The 17,692-nt window shown below is 39.9% G+C and overlaps 1 pseudogene; it reads left to right on the plus strand.

The window, feature by feature from the left end:
- The first annotated feature begins 16,064 nt into the window (after nucleotides 1-16,064).
- LOC108512571 (60S ribosomal protein L11 pseudogene) lies at nucleotides 16,065-16,596 on the plus strand (annotated as a pseudogene).
- Nucleotides 16,597-17,692: the final 1,096 nt, after the last annotated feature.

A 17,692-nucleotide genomic window follows, 5' to 3' on the forward strand; every position in this document is an offset into this window, starting at 1 on the left:
AAATTCTGATTAAGAAGTCTGTGGTGAAGCCCAAGAATCTGTATTTTAAACAATGGCTAGGGTGATCCTTTTGATAAAGCAAGACTGGAAAACAAAGTTTTAGTTAAAATTTGGCTTTTAGAGCCTCTCCTATAAAACCCCGCTGTTTGTTATTTTCCTTCTATATTTAAATTACAAATTACTAATTTATCTACCCATGATGCATTCTCTTCACATTCAACAAAAAGTAAAAGCCATTTAACTATAAACCCTTGGGTTTTGCATTTTACTTATTGTGTTTTTCATTTCCGCTGGTTTTATTCTTTTTCACATTTCCTTGGTCAGGGATTATACTTGGTAAGATTGTCATTAACATCTTTTTCCTTTACACTTATTATACATACTTATTTTATATTCTATTTCCAGTAATGCCAGTAATTCCAGTATCTGAGGTCTTCAAGGTTCTAATTCTGAAACTGGTTGTTTCGGGGTAACTCTTATTTATAGTTGCTTGTTCCTCCACATGTTTGGTAGTTGTGTGTGTGTGTATGTGTATGTGTGCACACGTGTGTTTGTCTATGTGTGTGTCTGAGAGACAGAGGGAGAAAGAGTTCATTCTTATTGAGAGTTATCTTGTTAGATGTCTTTGAAGCCTGAATTGAAGGTGTGATCCTCTAAAACAGGATTTGTGTTTGTATAATAAGCAGGTTAAACTAAATATCTGGCTTGGGTTTTCCTGGGCCACATAGGTAAAGTGAATTCTGGTCCCCAGTAAGTGTGAGGATCAGCTTACAGTTATAAATTCTCATGAAAGAAGTTTTGCTTCTATTTGGGCCACAGCCAAGACAAGCAAGATTCCTTACTATCAACCTTTGTGGAAATTTTTTTCTGGTTCTCTATTTCACTAAAAATGTCGCTTTTCGGGAATCCTGATTTCTCCTCCAGTCTCTGATAAATCCATTGATCTCTCTGTGTTCCTATCCTTGACCTATTAAAACTAAAGCCTCCAGGCCACTAGAAATCTGCAGATTAGCCCAGGGCAGTTGCTGGCTTCAGTGCTGACCAAATGTGAGGATTTATACTTACCATTTTGAACTCAGAATTTCCTTTTCATCCTTGCAAACCCAGCTACGCACCTAAAAATATGTATGTGTGTGTATGAGAGTGGTGCATTTATAAAGCTTTGGGGTATTTATGAACTACCTAGTCTACAACATTGTTGGAAATGGAAGTTCCCCTCAGTATATTTTTATCTTGTATCCTGAGGCAGAACCGTTTTGATCTCCGAGCTAAGGAAAAGTACAACATTTATCCTCTTCTATCTCTGGCTATGCTTGTAGAAAAAAATTATCAGAATATTCATCTTTGGTACTGTCTTATTTCCATTTTTTCCATCTCCTGGCATCTTCTTTTCTTACTCATTCTCCTTTCTGCTCTCTCTTCTCTCTCGTGCTACCTCCTCCTCACAGCAGGATCCTATTGAAGTTCCAGGAGTAACTGTCACTTTCTGTCATCAAAGTTCTACTTCTCCTTGAGTCTTCTTGAAACTTCAAGTTATTGCCCAACTTGCTTAATCATCCAGGTTATTAATGCTCCCAAGAGTACTTTATATATATAAAGTATATTTCCTACATATACACAGTACCCCTAGTTGATAGAATTCCAGGCAACTTTTTAAAAGTAAAGGTAACACTAAAGAAACAGCTATTCTGCAGCCAGTGATTTCTCCCCGTATTCCATTTAAAAACACAGAGAGGAATCTATCTCCCATGTAAGACCAGCCGCGTACTCATAGCTAATGTGAAAGTTGAGAGTCTTTAAGAGTGCACATTTAAATTACAGAAAATGTCAAAAAGTTAACAAGAACAAAATTGAAAGTCACAGAAAAAGTCATAACATATGGTACATTTGTTTAACGTCTTTGTTAATGAAACCAAAAATGTAAGCAGGAAATTAATTACCATGTGCCAATGATACAAAATTAAGATGTGGCACCAGTGGCATGAGGAAAGAATGCAGAGATTCAAAGTTAAAAATATGGGCAGAAAAAGAAAATAGGCTTTCGGATGAGTACAAACAAGTTACCACATCATATGAAACACAACAACCCTTTATAAAAGAAAATCTTAGAACCAAGAGGCAGACACTCGGGGGGAAGAGAAAAGTGGTCTTAAAGCAGCCACTTGCAATGTGAATGAACTAGAACTGAAGTAACAGAAATGAAAACCTCTAACAATGACATTGCAGTGTCGATAAAGCATCAAATCACAAAGTACCATTATTTTGGACTTCAGAATATTTAAGCAGCAGCAGCAACATAATGTAGAGGGAAAATTTCAGAGAAAGCTCTGACTCTACACTTCAGTGAAGGTTTATTTACAGAAGCACCGCTTTCCGAGTGGTTTAGTTTTGTTTTATTCTTATCTTAGAGAACACCCAACAAAGAAAGGAAACACCTTTGAGACTAGGCACTTTGCCCACAGGGAAAACAAAAATCAAGCCTTGCTGCTGAACCCCAGTACCTTCCTGACCTGACTGGGACTTTCCTTGCCTCATAATGATAGACAACCCAGTGGGAAGAGCAAGACAAAAGCTCTATTCACCTTCACATGCCAACACCTGGGTCTAAGCAGGGTACTTACTGGCCTCCCCTGTCACTCAGAGTTTTCCTCTTCTATCTATCCGAAACTCCCTTTCCCTGTATAGAAAAGCAGGAACCTCTCTCCTACTACCCCACACTCCCAACCTCCAGTCTTTCTCAACTGCAGATCCTCTTTTGACCCACAGAAAACAAAAATAATTTGAATGATTCTTTTCTCAGTTCTCCCAAGGAGGGTACTAAGTCATAACATTCCAAAAGCATATGAGAGAAATTAATACATTACATACAATGACTGCTGTTGGACATTAGAGTTACATTCTTAAGGTTCTCATGTCTTTTTTCTATTATTTGTTCTTCTGCATGATTCCTAATTTCCAGGACAATTACCAAGAAACAAGCCTAGCCTTGGCTCCTGCAGCCCACACATTGTTTCCCCAGTTATTCACACCAGCTCTACCTCCCCACACCTGGACTTGTAGAGTCCAAGTCACTCTGAGGGACAAGCATGCAGCCAAACTAGAGTATTCAAGCACCTTAAACCTATCATACAGAACAGAACTAAATGGTTTTTTTTTTTTTTTTTTTTTCATTCAAATGTCAAGAAGTCCTTGAGGACTGATTGGGATTCTGAAACGAAGACAGTCTCTTCCTTTAGTAGCATGCCAACTGGTTGTGCAGCAGCACAGTGGTATAGAGAAAAGATCATGGGCTTTAGAGTCAGCCAGAACTAGTCTTACTCCACAGCTTTTCCTCTTGCTTTTTATGTGACTCTGGACACTTCCTATAATTTTATAAACCTTAGTTTCCTCTTCAAAAAAACATGGAATACTATCTCACTAGTTTGTTTTGAATAAAAAATAAAGTGGTATTATACACATCAGCAATAGTATTGCACATATCATACACAAAAGTATTACACATATCAATATGTAGTAGAGAAGAAATAGTAGTATACATAAAAATGAGTGCTAATTCCATGCTTTCTAGAGAAACAAGGCATGCCCACCTGGGAGAGGTGTGCAACAGTGCAAAGCAATTGCTGATAAGTGTCGAGTGATAAATGATGTAGTCAGCAAATATGTTATTCTAAGTACAATTATTGATCTAGGAAGTACATTCTCTTGTTGATAAGAACCAAATGATAAATGGTCTACTTAGTAATATCCTTTCAGAGGAAGAAAACAGAAACTCAGCGTGGCCTGGAGTGGACTTGAAAAGTAGGTGTGGGAAAGACCAGAACTTGAAGGGTAGGCATTATTTGTCTTGTTTCCGATTTTGTTTTATTTTTATTTTATTTTTAATTAACATGCTGTGAAATTTAACTTTTTTCAGTGCACAGTTCTATGAATTTTAACTCAGGTATAGATTTGTATAAACATCACCACAATCAGGACACTGAATAGTTCAATCACCCCAAAACATCCACATTCCTGCTTCTCTAACTCCTGGAAATCACTGATATGTTTTCTATCACTACAGCTTTGTCTTTTCAAGGGTGTCATATAAATGAAATCCTACAGTATGTAACCTTTTGAGACTGGCTTCTATTTTGTAGTGTAATGCCTTTGATTCATCTGTCTTATTGCAGGTACCAGCATATCATCCATTTCTACTGCTGAGACGTACTGCATTCTATGGACATACCACAATTTGACTATCCATTCACCCAGTGAAGTCCTTTAGGTCATTTTCAGGTTTTGGCTATTATAAGTAGAGTAGCCATAAACATTTGAGTGCAGGTTTTGTATGAACTAGGCAGTTGGCTTACATTGTTGTTTACCTCCCTCAGGCAGGCATGTTCTTTTCTTTATGAAGAATGGAACTAGCATTTATTATTATGTAAAATACTATTTTGTTATGTATACTATGTATTGTTGTATATTGTTTTCATGTCTCTGGATAAATACCTAGGAGTGGGATTGCCAGGTCATATGGTAAGTTACTGTTTAACTTTATAAGGAACTGCCAACTGTTTTCCAGATTGGTTGTACCATTTTACATTCCCACCAGCAACGTATGAGATTTCTAGCTGTTCTGTTAAGTCAGCACTTAGTATTGTCAGTATACATTTAATTTTAGCCATTTTAATAGCTGTGTAGCGGTACTGCATCATGGTTTTAATTTGCATTTCCCTAATGGTTAGTGATATTGAACATCTTTGCATGTGCTTGTTCACCACATGGATACCATCTTTGGAGCATATTTTTATCTTTTTAAATTTTCTTTTATGACATTTTTTATTTTCTTTCCTAATTAAACTAGTTTTGTTTGTTTTTTGAGACAGGATCTCTTTCTGTCACCCAGGCTGGAGTGCAGTAGTGCAATCACAGCTCACTGCAGCCTCAACCTCCTGGGTTAAGGGATTTTCCTGCCTCGGCCTCCCAAGTAGCTGGTACTACAGGCACATGCCACTGCACCAGTTTTTTGTTGTTGCTGCTATTATAGAGACGAGGTCTCATCATATTGCCCAGGCCGGTCTTGAACCGTTGGGCTCAAGCAGTCCTTCCACCTTGGCCTTTCAAAGTGCTAGGATTACAGGCATGAGCCACTAAATACAGCCCCTAATTATAAAACTAATGATTTTAAATGGGATGTTTAAAATATAGAACATTTTTCAATACAAAAAAATGTCTGTCATTTCTATTGCCATCTTCTGTCCCAGTGACAAAAGAATAATGAATGATTTGGTGTATTTCTTCCCAACTTCTGTAAAGTATAGTTGCAAATGTAAATATGGGCCTAGATTTGTGATGGAGTATTTTTCAGCAAAATTAGAGTTATATAGTAAATACAGTTTTGATGCATGGAAGTAGCAAATTCATCACTACATATATCTTCTTGGAATACAACAAATTTTCAAGTCCAGAAAAGAAGGAATATATAAAGAATCAGGTATAAAATGACAAGTTACTTTCAAAACAGGTAATTCCATGTTACTCCTAGTAATGTAATTGTGTCCCTGTATATTACTTAAATAACAAATTATGCTACAATAACAAATAAATCCTGAAATCTCAGCAACTCCATGTAATAAAAGTTTCCTTCTCCCTCATATTACAGACACTGTAATATGTACTGCTCTCCTTTAACAGTGACTCAGGGACAAGTTATGTTTCCATTTTGCAATATGCTATCTTACAGTTTTTCTTTTTCAGCTGCCTGGAGGAGCAAAGGGAAGGTTTATAATACTCTAACTGCTTTCAATCAGAAGTGGCACATCAATTCCCACTTTCCCATTGGTGAGAATAAATCCTGTGACTCACATATAGGTGCCTGGGGTTGAAATGCAGAGGAGCACACAGCAATCAGGGTGCACAAACCTGTCTGCCACTGCCCAAAATGACAGTAGAGGGATAATATCTGACTAATTCTAATGGTGACAGAGGCATTCCAGAGACAGAAAGTTCAATCTATCAAAGAAATATGTATATAGTTTTATTAAGCAATGATTAAAATTTTTTGTGTCCACTTAAAAGACATTTCCCCAAAGTCTTAACTCAACCCAGCATTAACTCAAATGTCCAATTCCAAACTCATCTGAGACAAGGCAAGTCCCTTCTGCTTATGAACCAGTAAAATCAAACACAAGTTAGTTACTTCCTCGATACAATGGGGGTAAAGGCATTGGGTAAATACACCCATTCCAAATGGGAGAAGTTGACCAAAACAAAGGGGCAACAGGTTGCCATGCAAATCTAAAATCCAACAGGGCAGTCATTAAATCTTAAAGTTCCAAAATGATCTCTTTTGACTCCATGTCTCACATCCATGTCACACTGATGTAAGAGGTAGACTCCCACAGCCTTGGACAGCTCTGCCCTGTGGTTTTGCAGGGTGAAGCTCCCATCCTGGCTGCTTTCATGGACCGGTGTTGAGTGTGAGTTTTCCAGGCACACAGTGCAAGTTGTCAGTAGATCTACCATTCTGGGGTCTAGAGGATGGTGGCCCTTTTCTCACTGCCCTAGCTACACTAGGCAGTGCCACAGTGAGGACTCTGTGGGGGGGGGTTCCACTCCCACATTTCCCTTCCACACTGCCCTAGCAGAGGTTTTCCATGAGGGCTCTGCCCCTGCAGCAAGTTTCTGCCTGAACATCCAGGCACTTGTATACATCCTCTGAAATCTAGGCGGAGGTTCCCAATCCTCAATTCTTGAACTCTGTGCATTCACAAGCTCAACACCACATGGAAGCCACCACGTGTTTGGGTTTGCACCCTCTGAAGCAACGGTGCAAGCTGTACTTTGGCCCCTTTTAGCCACAGCTGGAGCTGAAGTAGCTGGGATGCAGAGCACCATGTCTCAAGGCTACACAGAGCAGAGGGGGCCTGGGTCTAGTCCATAAAACCATTTTGTCCTCTGGGCATGTAATGACAGGGGCTGCTGTGAAGGTTTCTGTCATGCCTTGGAGACATTTTCCCCATTGTCTTGTTGATTAACATTCAGCTCCCAATTACTTATGCAAATTTCTGCAGTCAGCTTGAATTCTTCCCCAGAAAACGGGTTTTTCTTTTCTACTACATCATCAGGCTGCAAATTTTCCATACCTTTATGCTCTGCTTCCTCTTGAATGCTTTGCCATTTAGAAATTTCTTCTACCAGATACCCTAAATCATCTCTCTCAAGTTCAAAGTTCCACAGATCTCCAGGGCAGGGGTAAAATGTCACCAGTTCCTTTGCTAAAGCATAGCAAGAGTGGCATTTACTCCAGTTCCCAACAAATTCCTCATTTCCATCTGAGAGCACCTCAGCCTGTACTTCATTGTCCATATCACTATCAGAATTTTGGTCAAAGACATTCAACAAGTCTCTAGGAAGTTCCAAACCTTCCCACATCTTCCTGTCCTCTGAGCCCTCAAAGTCTCCAGGAAGTTCCAGACTTTCTAATATTTTTCTGTCTTCTTCTGAGTCCTCCAAACTGTTCAAACTAATAGTGGCAGGAGGCAGACAAATGCCTAGGCAGATAGGAACAGATCCCCAGTGAAAATCCATCTATAAGCCAAAGATAGTTTAAAGCCTGAAACCCAAGCTACAAGTCAAATCCACAGACTAGATTGAGAACCTGTCTTCCCGTTTGACACACTCCTCTGATTGATCCCCACCCTTCACCTATTTTACATACACCTACCCTTTCCTAATTGGTTTTCTACACTGCCATGACCATATTTGAGTGGTGCCTTTGCTTTAGCCTTTTGCTTTTTCCTTGCATACTCACGAACCAATCAGCACACACTCCCATAGTCTGAGCTCACAAAAGCCCTGGACTCAGCCACTCTGGGAGAAAAACCACCTGACTGTGGAGGTGAGGGACCACCACCATGTCCGCTCTCCACTGAGAGCTCTTCCATCACTCAATAAAATTCTTCTCCGTTCTCATCACCCTTCAACTGAGTGTATCCTCATTCTTCTCGGATGCAGGACAAGAGCTCAGGAACCACCGAACACAGGTACAAGCTATAACAGATGCAGGCTGGGGCATGCCCAGCCCAGCTGTGGGCTGAGCCAGTCCACAAGCCAAACTCAGCCCAGGTGGGGCAAGTGGGCAGGGTGCCTCCTACAGCAGGTAGTGTGTCTGAGGGAGTCCCAGCCAGGGGCATCACCAGCCAGAGGTCCCTGGCTGGCAAAATGACTAAGAAAAATCCTACATCACAACCTCTGCCTGTTACCCAGTTCCAAAGTCACTTCTACATTTTCAGGTATCCTGATAGCAGCAGTCCACTACCTTGGTACCAATTTACTGTATTAGTCTGTTCTCATGCTGCTATAAAGAACTGCCCAAGACTGGGTAATTTATAAAGAAAAGGGGTTTAATTGACTCACAGTTCTGCATGGCTAGGGAGGCCTCAGGAAACTTACAATAATGGCAGAAGGTGAAGCAGGAACCTTCTTCACAAGTAGGCAGGAGGTAGGGAGTGCCAAGCAAAGGGGGAAGAGCCCCTCATAAAACCATCAGATCTCATGAGAACTCACTCACTATCAAGAGAACAGCATGGAGGAAACTGCCCCCACGATCCAATCACTTTCCACTGGATCCTTCTCACAACATGTAGGGATTATGGGAACTACAATTCAAGATGGGATTTGGGTGGGACACAGCCAAAGCATATCATTTGTCAACTAAAAATAAAAGGGGAAATTTAAACAGAGCCTAGAGTAGGCAGACAGGAGCTTTCTACCCATGGTGCCAATTAAAGTGTTTCTCCTTGTAAAAAGAAAGAGGAATGGGTGAAGGTGTGGGTCAGAAATGTTAATTAAATGAGACTTTCTATCTACAAATGTGAATAGTTTATGTATTGCTATCTTCTAAGTATAAAGACAAAAGACAGGAAAGACTGACCTTTAACTTCCTTTGCAGTGTCATATTCCTAAGGAAAACCCATGAAAGTAATATCACCAAAAACAGTAGAGTAGGAACACCAGGACTTTTCCCTCCACAAAAGCAATTCATGAGCTGGCAAAAACTGAAAGAACTTTACAGAATTCTGGAATCAACCAAAAACTTTCAACAACCAGCTGAAGACTGGGTGAAAAAAAATCTGCTGCTTTGTGGTAAGAGGCTGTCTTAGCATGTTAAATTGCCCACCTGCCATCCTTCACATTTCATGTTGGCAGTAGCCATTTGTGTCGCAGCCCACACTCCTGGCACAGACTCCTAGTACCAGGTGGAGGAACTCAGAACTTGTTCTTAAAGAAATATGATCGTCCATTTTGTCCTGTGTAGTGGCCTCCTAAGGAACTGGTGAAGTGGCTTGCCTTTGTTTAGCCACCTCAGAGTGTTCTCAAGGATGAGTGGCTTTCTGGGTAACATTTGCCAAAAGCATTGAAGGCATAAGTACTGGCCACAGCAGACTGGAGCAAGGTACAATACTTGGGCCAAGCAAAAGACAGACTGTAAAGAGAAATCTGAAGTAAGTTCAGAAAAGGGATGTAATTGAAAAAACAAATTGGCCTTCTTGGGCATATTTTATTATCAGGGGAGTATCAGACTTTACTTAGTTGTAATCTAAAATGTGGTGGCCTCCCAATAAATGGTTGTTTAAATGACTGATTAGTGGATCCGTAGACGGATGGAATAAAAATGGTCTACATCCACTATTTCGTATTTTAAGTTAACTTTTTATCCTTTTCCATATTTTTGTATTTCATATTTCTATAAGACCATAAGACCTTCTTCTACTACTTTTAGAATATCAAAACAATCAATAGTGTTATACATATATATCATTTTTAAACTGTTTTCTTATTAAAGTTATGATGTCATACTGAAAATATTAATGTCATTGAAATAGTTAAAATTATATCAGATTTTTCAGACATTTAAACAATAAACTGAATTGACTTGGTATCAATCCAATGCAATTTTTTTAAACAAACAATAAAATCACTTATGAAGACCTGTTCCTATTCTCTAGATTCCTTATATTCTATTAGACATTATTATCCAGATAACTTGTTCTTTGTACCAAACTGGATATTGTCCATTTTTCATGTTTTTAATTGATACATAATAATTGTATATATTTAGGGGGTATATAGTTTTGTTTTGTTTTGTTTTGTTTTGTTTTGTTTTGTTTTGTTTTGTTTTTTGAGATGAGTTCTTGCTCTGTTGCCCAGGCTAGAGTGCAGTGTTACAATCACAGCTCACTGCAGCCTCCAACTCCTGGACTCAAGCTCTTCTCACGCTTCAGCCTCCTAAGTAACTGGGACTACAGGCATGTGCCACCATGCCTGAATAATTTATTTTATTTTTATTTTTTCAGAGAGTGGGTTTCACCATGTTGCCCAGGCTGGTCTCAAACTCCTGGCCTAAAGCAATCCTCTCGCCTCAGCCTCCCAAAGTAATGGGATTACGGATGTGAGCCACTGTGCACAGCAGTACACAGTGATGTGGTGACACGTGTAATGTATAGTGATCAAATCAGGGTAATTAGCATATCCATCATCTCCAAAATTTATCATTTCTTTGTGTTGGCTACATTCAATATCCTCCTAGCTATTTGAAACTATATATTATTATTAACTATAGTCATTCTACATCTATACAACACTAGAACTTATTCTTCCTATCTAGCTATAATTTATATCCTTTAACAAGTCTCTCTATTTCCTCCTTCTCCATGCCTTTCCCAGCCTCTAGTATTTTCTGTTTGACCTGTTACTTCTATGAGATCAAAATTTTTTTAGCTTCCATATTGAGTGAAGACATGAAGTATTTAACTTTCTGTTACTAGCTTATTTCACCTAACATAATGTCGTTTATTTCTATCCATGTTGCCATGAATGATAAAATTTCACTCTTTTTATGGTTGAATAGTGTTCCATTGTGTGTGTATGCATTCGTTCATCTGTTGTTGGACACCTACGTTGATTTCATATCTTGGCTATTCCAAATAGTGCTGTAATAAACATGGAGTGCAGATGTCTCTTTGATATACTGATTTCTTTTCTTTTGGGTAAATGCCCAGAACTAGGATTGCTGGATCATATGGTAGTTCTATTTTTAGTCTTTTCAGGAATCTCCATACTGTCCTGAAATCTTGAACCATGGCACAGTGTCACATAGGATGAGCTTAAAGCTTTCATGTGGATTAAACTGGCATGTACTAGATTTTTGAAACACTCAAAGCAATCAGAATGCTGTGAATCTTCCCAAGATGTTATAAAGGGTCAAAATAATGAGACTAGAAAGAAGATGTATCAAGGCAGGAATAAGGAAAGAAAATTAAAACTACTCTACTCCCCCACACACACTCAGTTCAGACTGACTGTTCAATAAACCAGCTTTATAAGTCTAAAAATAAATGTATTTATTCTAGGAAAAATAGATTATTAGTATGATTATCCAATGAGTTGTCAGGTAGTATATCTCCTCTTTAGTATCTATCCCACTGGCAACCAGCTTGTGATAGAATTTAACAAATAAGCAAATAAACTGCCCCTAACCTAGCTGTGTTGGCATTATCTTCATTTTTATTTTTAGAAGTCAAATCTATTTGTCACTTCATTGTAGACCTAGTGTAGTTTGAATAATGTTTCTCACACCTCACTTTTTCCTCCCCCTCTCTTGGGACCTCAAATTCATCTTCAGACTTCCCATTTTTATCTTCAAAGACAACCTGAACCCTTCAATCTCTTACCTTTGCTCTTCCCAGTACATATTCACTTGCTGCACCTTTAAATGTGTTGCCTACTGTTAAACAAATGTAAGGAACATCCTACCACTCAAATTTACCTCCTTATAAGTTCTTCAGAAATCTTTCTTCCAATGGAAATGTTGCTACTGTCCATTTTATCTCCTCCAAGTTTGACAATCAAACACATTACAAAATGCAAAAAGAAAAGGCAAAACTTGTGCAGCTAGTAATTTGATATTTTTCTAAATGTGTATATTACAAATTTTACATAAATACTTGCTTAATCAAATAACTTGCTTCTTGGAAAGTGACCTGGTCTTTTACCAGAGGCTTGTAAGTGGCAGAGGAGCCTGTAATTGGGACAAGACAGCAGGAAGTACCAAACCAGGGCCATGTGCCAGGAATATGAGAGCTAGTGCTTACTCTAAGAGCACACAGCCAGCCATAGATCTTGTCGTTGGGCAGAAATCTGAGAGGTGAAGGTATAGTTTTTTTAAAGAGATTTCAATCATCTAAAGGGTTTTCCAAACAAAATTACATTGTGTACCTATAAATTTTCTAAATTCTCTGTCCCCATTCCCAGAAATGGGAGAGAAGTTGACGGGAAGGGAGAGAGAGAAACTGAACTCTAACTGCGACTATCAATTCTGTGCAGGCCTGAAACAATAAACTTGTCTCCCTAACAGTTCAAAAGTCTAGTTGAAAAATGAGCACTTGTAAAGGGAAAGTACCCTGAAATGTTAGGAAGAACTTGCAGTTTTAGAGCCAGAAAGATGTGAATTCCAGTTCTGTCTCCATCCTACCTTTGATATATGTTCCTTGGCAAGCTGTTAATTTCTCAGAGATTATAATGTCTCCCCGGCAGCACTGTGGTAAATAATAAACAAAATACTCTCTGTAAAACATTTAGGTCTATGCCTGGCACATAATAGCTACTGGACAAATGGGGATATCTTGAGTGGCTCTGAATGACCTTTTGAGACTTTCTCCCTCTGGGCCTAAGTTTTTTTTATCTAAAATGGGTATATTAATATCCCTTCACTATGTTGTTACAGGTAATAGACAATCTGAACGCAATAGCTAGTATGATAAAGAGTGTATAAAAGTATTAAGTAAACATCATTTATTTTCCTTGTTAAATCAATTTTTTCAAAATGGTTTTTGATTAATGTGAATTGAATAGTGAAACGGGAGCTAATGACAGACCAAAAATTGTATAGGAGACAGGCAATTCATCTTCCGACAACCAGGTAATCAGGAGAAACGACCCAACATTGCAGATCTTTGACACTTGGGAGTCTAAAGGTTACTTTTCTCCCCACAAAAGTTCTAACTAATGGAGAAGTCCTACAAAGAATAGATGGCCAAACAGGAATCACAGTGTCAGCTGTATTAACGGCTGGGCCAGCACCTAATAACTTCCAACACACAGGGCCCAACTGTCAGCTGTGAGGAAGAATACATTTTAAACCTTGGGACAAAATAATACTCCTGACTCTTCCTAAATCTTGGTCCAAACTATGGGGAATGCAGTCTGTAGAGCACACCAAATCTACTTACTCAGCCAGCTTCAAGGAAGACAGCATCCTGCTGCATGGGTGAACACCTGGAGAACACTGCAGCTAGAGAGTTAAATTAAGAGGCCAGAGATGGCCAGGTACGGTGGCTCACAACCGTAATCCCAGCACTTTGGGAGGCCGAGGCGGGCAGATCACAAGGTAAGGAGATTGAGACCATCCTGTCTAACACAGTGAAATCCCGTCTCTACTAAAAATACAAAAAAAATTAGCAGGGCACGGTGGCAGGCGCCTGTAGTCCCAGCTATTTGGGATGCTGAGGTGGGAGAATAGTGTGAACCCGGGAGGTGGAGCTTGCAGGGAGCCGAGATTGCACCACTGCACTCCAGCCTCGGTGAGTGACAGAGGAGACAAAAAAAAAAAAAAGAGGCCAGAGATGTGTGCAGGCCCACGGCACCTCAGGTCAAAGAGAGGCAGGTACAGCGCCTCAGGTCAAAGATGGGCAGGGCAGAGCCAGTTTCCCCACCACAAGGCATACTGATCACACTCACTAGCAAAATTGCCTGATCAATTAGCTCCACCCCTCCTTCTCCCTGGGGAGAATTGAGCACTGAGGTAGAGAGGAGCAGAAGAGACTCAAACACTCTCCACTCCTGGGAAAAGAAAGCTTGAGGAGATTCCTAGTTGCATAAGGAAGAGGATAAGTGTCCCCTCCTTCCCCTCCCCATGTCAAAGCTAAAGCAAAGGCCGGGGGTGGTGGCTCACACCTGTAATCCCAGCACTTTGGGAGACCAAGGAGGGGAGATCACCTGAGGTCAGGAGTTTGAGACCAGCCTGGTCAACAGCGTGAAACCCCGTCTCTGCTAAAAACACAAAAATTAGCAGGGCATGGTGGCACACACCTCTAATCCCAGCTACCTGGGAGACTGAGGCAGGATAATCGCTTGAACCCAGGAGGTGGAGATTGCAGTGAGCCGAGATAGGGCCAATGCACTCCAGCCTGGGCAACAAATTGAGGCTCTGTCTCAGAAGAAAACCAAAAAATTCTAAAGCAAAGCAGTAATTTGGGAATAAAGCAGATTGAAGAGGGGTCACAAATAGCACCAGAACTAGAGGTTTATTGGGAAGCCACAGAGATGTTTAAGGAAACTACTGCATGTAGCCAGAGGCAAGGAGATTGCCAGGAGGCTTTGACAGAAGAGCAGGTCAGGGCAGACTTTCTGCCAAGGCAGGAAGTAGGTCCTCAATATGAGAACCCAGAGCCTCAGGTAGATAGAGCAAACCAAAGTATGCCACCAAGAGGCTTATGGATACAAAATAGGAAAATTAGCACTAAACAAAGGGTCAAGATATCTGGGCAGTCATTGCAGTCATTCTGACTGTACTGCAAACTAGCCATTGACCTCTAAACATATCACCTTTCATCTCTGGACATCAGTTCCCTCAAATATAAAAATAAGTATCTTCCTTCTCCAACAATAAATGATCATAGAAAAGGAGATGTGCATTTGGTGATGCATTCAATCTGCCCTGTGTCACCTGGATGCAGAAGACATGGGAACCATTGTCTTCTCAACAATGACAATGGAGCACATATTAAACAGAGGATATCTGTTCAAACACCACCCTGGAGAAATGCCGGGCGTGATCTGCAGCAGGATATGAAAAGTGAAATAAGAAACTTTAAACTACATAAGCAGGCTCGTCTTCTTTTCATATTTTCTAGGAAATCAGTGAAACAAGAGAACAGCTCCAAGGACAGGACTTGTATTTGAAAATAATGATAGGTGACACATTCTGAACAATTACTTAGTTTTTTTTTATCTGCCTTCTTTTTCTCTCTCCCAAGCCCACACTTACAAAATATTATAGTAAAAAAGGTCTTCCACTACAAAAAGTGCTTCAGGAAAGAGAGGACATTGTCATTTTTTTCAGGCCCTAAAATTATTGTGTATTGTGGAAATCGAACCCTGGAAAGGAAAAGAAGATTCTGACTTATCTATAAAGCTGAAATCTCCTCTGAAGGAGATTATATACAGCAGGATACAGCTATATCTTTTCCTTTCTCCGGTAGAGAAAGCAACGCTTCATATTTGAATCTCCAAATTGTACCATTCTGAAAATCCACAAATAAAGAAATGCTTAGGAAAAAAGTGGGCTCCTGCTGACTAATTCTGAAATTGTAAGATTGTTCTCATTTTCATTTCCAGCAACCAAAAGAAGTAATACTTCTGGCCACATTCTCTCTCCACTTAAAGGGTATGTGGCCAGTCTATGGGAACACCATGGTGGTAGCTATGTGATTCTGAGTACTATGACTAACATACTTCTAAAAGCACAGATTTTTGGGGGCTTTTAGAAGACCCTGACAACATTTTAATATTTCATGGAGATATTAAAAGAGATTTCTCTCCTTCTGTGTCACTGTAAAAGGAAGAAAAAAATTAAAGCAACTTGGCACTCTTAGGAGCATATAATTCTTGATGGCAGCTCTTGCCTCTGCAGTTGCTTATATTTTGCAATGAGGATTATGTCATTACCCTACAGGTAGCCCCATTCAAATACAGTCTTATTACTAAAAGACTCTAGAATTGAATGGCTATCCCACTAATAGACTGCTTTTCAAACATCTTTATGATTTTCCAAATATCAAGGATATAATTTGCTGCATTGAAGTTGAATGAACTGCAAATTTTATTTACAGGTTTTTCACATATAGATATTTCTTGCCTAATGAGAGACTGATGTAGAGCTTCTGAAGCTGCCCAAAATATATTCCATTTTGATGTTTGCTAAAGTTCTTTTAAGAGAACCAGAGCTCTTCCTGATCTCTGTCATGGCAGATCAAGGCAAAAAGAGCAACCCCATGTGGAAACTTCACATCTGCAAGCTCTGCCTCAACATCTGTGTTGAGGAGAGTGGAGACAGACTGACCTGAGCAGCCAAGGTGTTGGAGCAGCTCACAGGGCAGACCCCTGTGTTTTGCAGAGCTAGATACAATCAGATCCTTTGGCATGCAGAGAAATGAAAAGATTGCTATTCACTGCACAGTTCAAGGGTTCAAGGCAGAAGAAATCCTGGAGAAGGATCTAAAGGTGCAGAAGTACGAGTTAAGAAAAAATAACTTCTCAGATACTAGAAACTTTGGTTTTGGGATCCAGGAACAGATCAGTTTGGGTATCATATATGACCCAAGCACTGGTATCTATGGCCTGGACTTCTATGTGGTGCTGGGTAGGCCAGGTTTCAGCATCACAGACAAGAAGCACAGAACAGGCTACACTGGGGCCAAACACAGACTCAGCAAAGAGGAGACCATGCGTTGCTTCGAGCATAAGTATGATGGAATCATCCTTCCTGACAAATAAACCCATTTCTATCCAAAAGGCCAATAAAAAGTTTTTGGTGAAAAAAAGAGAACCAGAAAGCTCAGCCTTTCTTAGACTTTATTTGCAGGGCACAGAAAATCATGCTCCACCTTGCCACCCTTCCAAGGAATCAGAGAAAGCCTCATTCCACTGACTCATGACATTCAGAAATAATCTGCCAATGTAGACCTGGTTTCCAGTTTGAGGCCTGAGTCCACTATCATGGTCTTGCATCTGCTGTATTGACTCAAACTATGTAACCACAGTTCAGCCTCGACTTCCCTGCTAGACCCTTCAGTTCCTTACCTGGGGGTGATGACAGGGTGGACAAAGAGGAGTGCTCGCTGGGTTCTCATTCTCTATCTGTCCACTGGGTCTAAAGCCTGGGAATCCCATTGTCTTTGCCCTCCAGACTCCTGATGTTGCTCCCTAACACTGACCTGTTGATCATCCTCCCTAACAGGGATTAATTCTCATGGACAACTCCAAACTCCTACTTGAGGTGAGAGGCAAAATTGCTATAGATTAGTGCCTTTTGGAGACTTAATTACTGGTTTTTCCAGATATTTTCCTAAAAGATGATAAAGAGTGACAAAATAGCTGAGCAAGGTGGCTCATGCCTGCAATATCAGTACTTTGGGAGGCTGAGGTGGGAAGATCACTTGAGCCCAGGAAGTCAAGGCTGCAGTGAGCCATGATGACACCACTGCACTCCAGCCTGGGCAATATAGCAGGACCTTGTCTCAAACACAAACAACAACAACAACAACAAAAAGAATGGCAGAGTGGCAAAATAGATTGTTTTGCTTTAATTCTCCTTCTTGACAGGTTCTTCTTTGATGAATGAATGAAGTTAAAAGTTCACAGGGAAGCAAAAGGAAAAACGAATGAAGAAATCTGGGTAATCAACTGCTGAATAATTTAAAAAAGATATTACATGCTGATAAAATGGGAAGTCTGAGCATATCACTTGTTTGCCCTTAAATGAAACTTGTGGTCTAATGCAAATCAAGTGTTGTAAGATTTGAGAATGATACATTTAATTCCATGTGCTTAAAACCTTTTCTTTTTTTTTTTTTTTTTTTTTTTTTTTTTT

Source organism: Rhinopithecus bieti, unplaced genomic scaffold, assembly GCF_001698545.2.
Source record: "Rhinopithecus bieti isolate Rb0 unplaced genomic scaffold, ASM169854v2 scaffold_28846, whole genome shotgun sequence".
Lineage (NCBI taxonomy): Eukaryota > Metazoa > Chordata > Mammalia > Primates > Cercopithecidae > Rhinopithecus > Rhinopithecus bieti.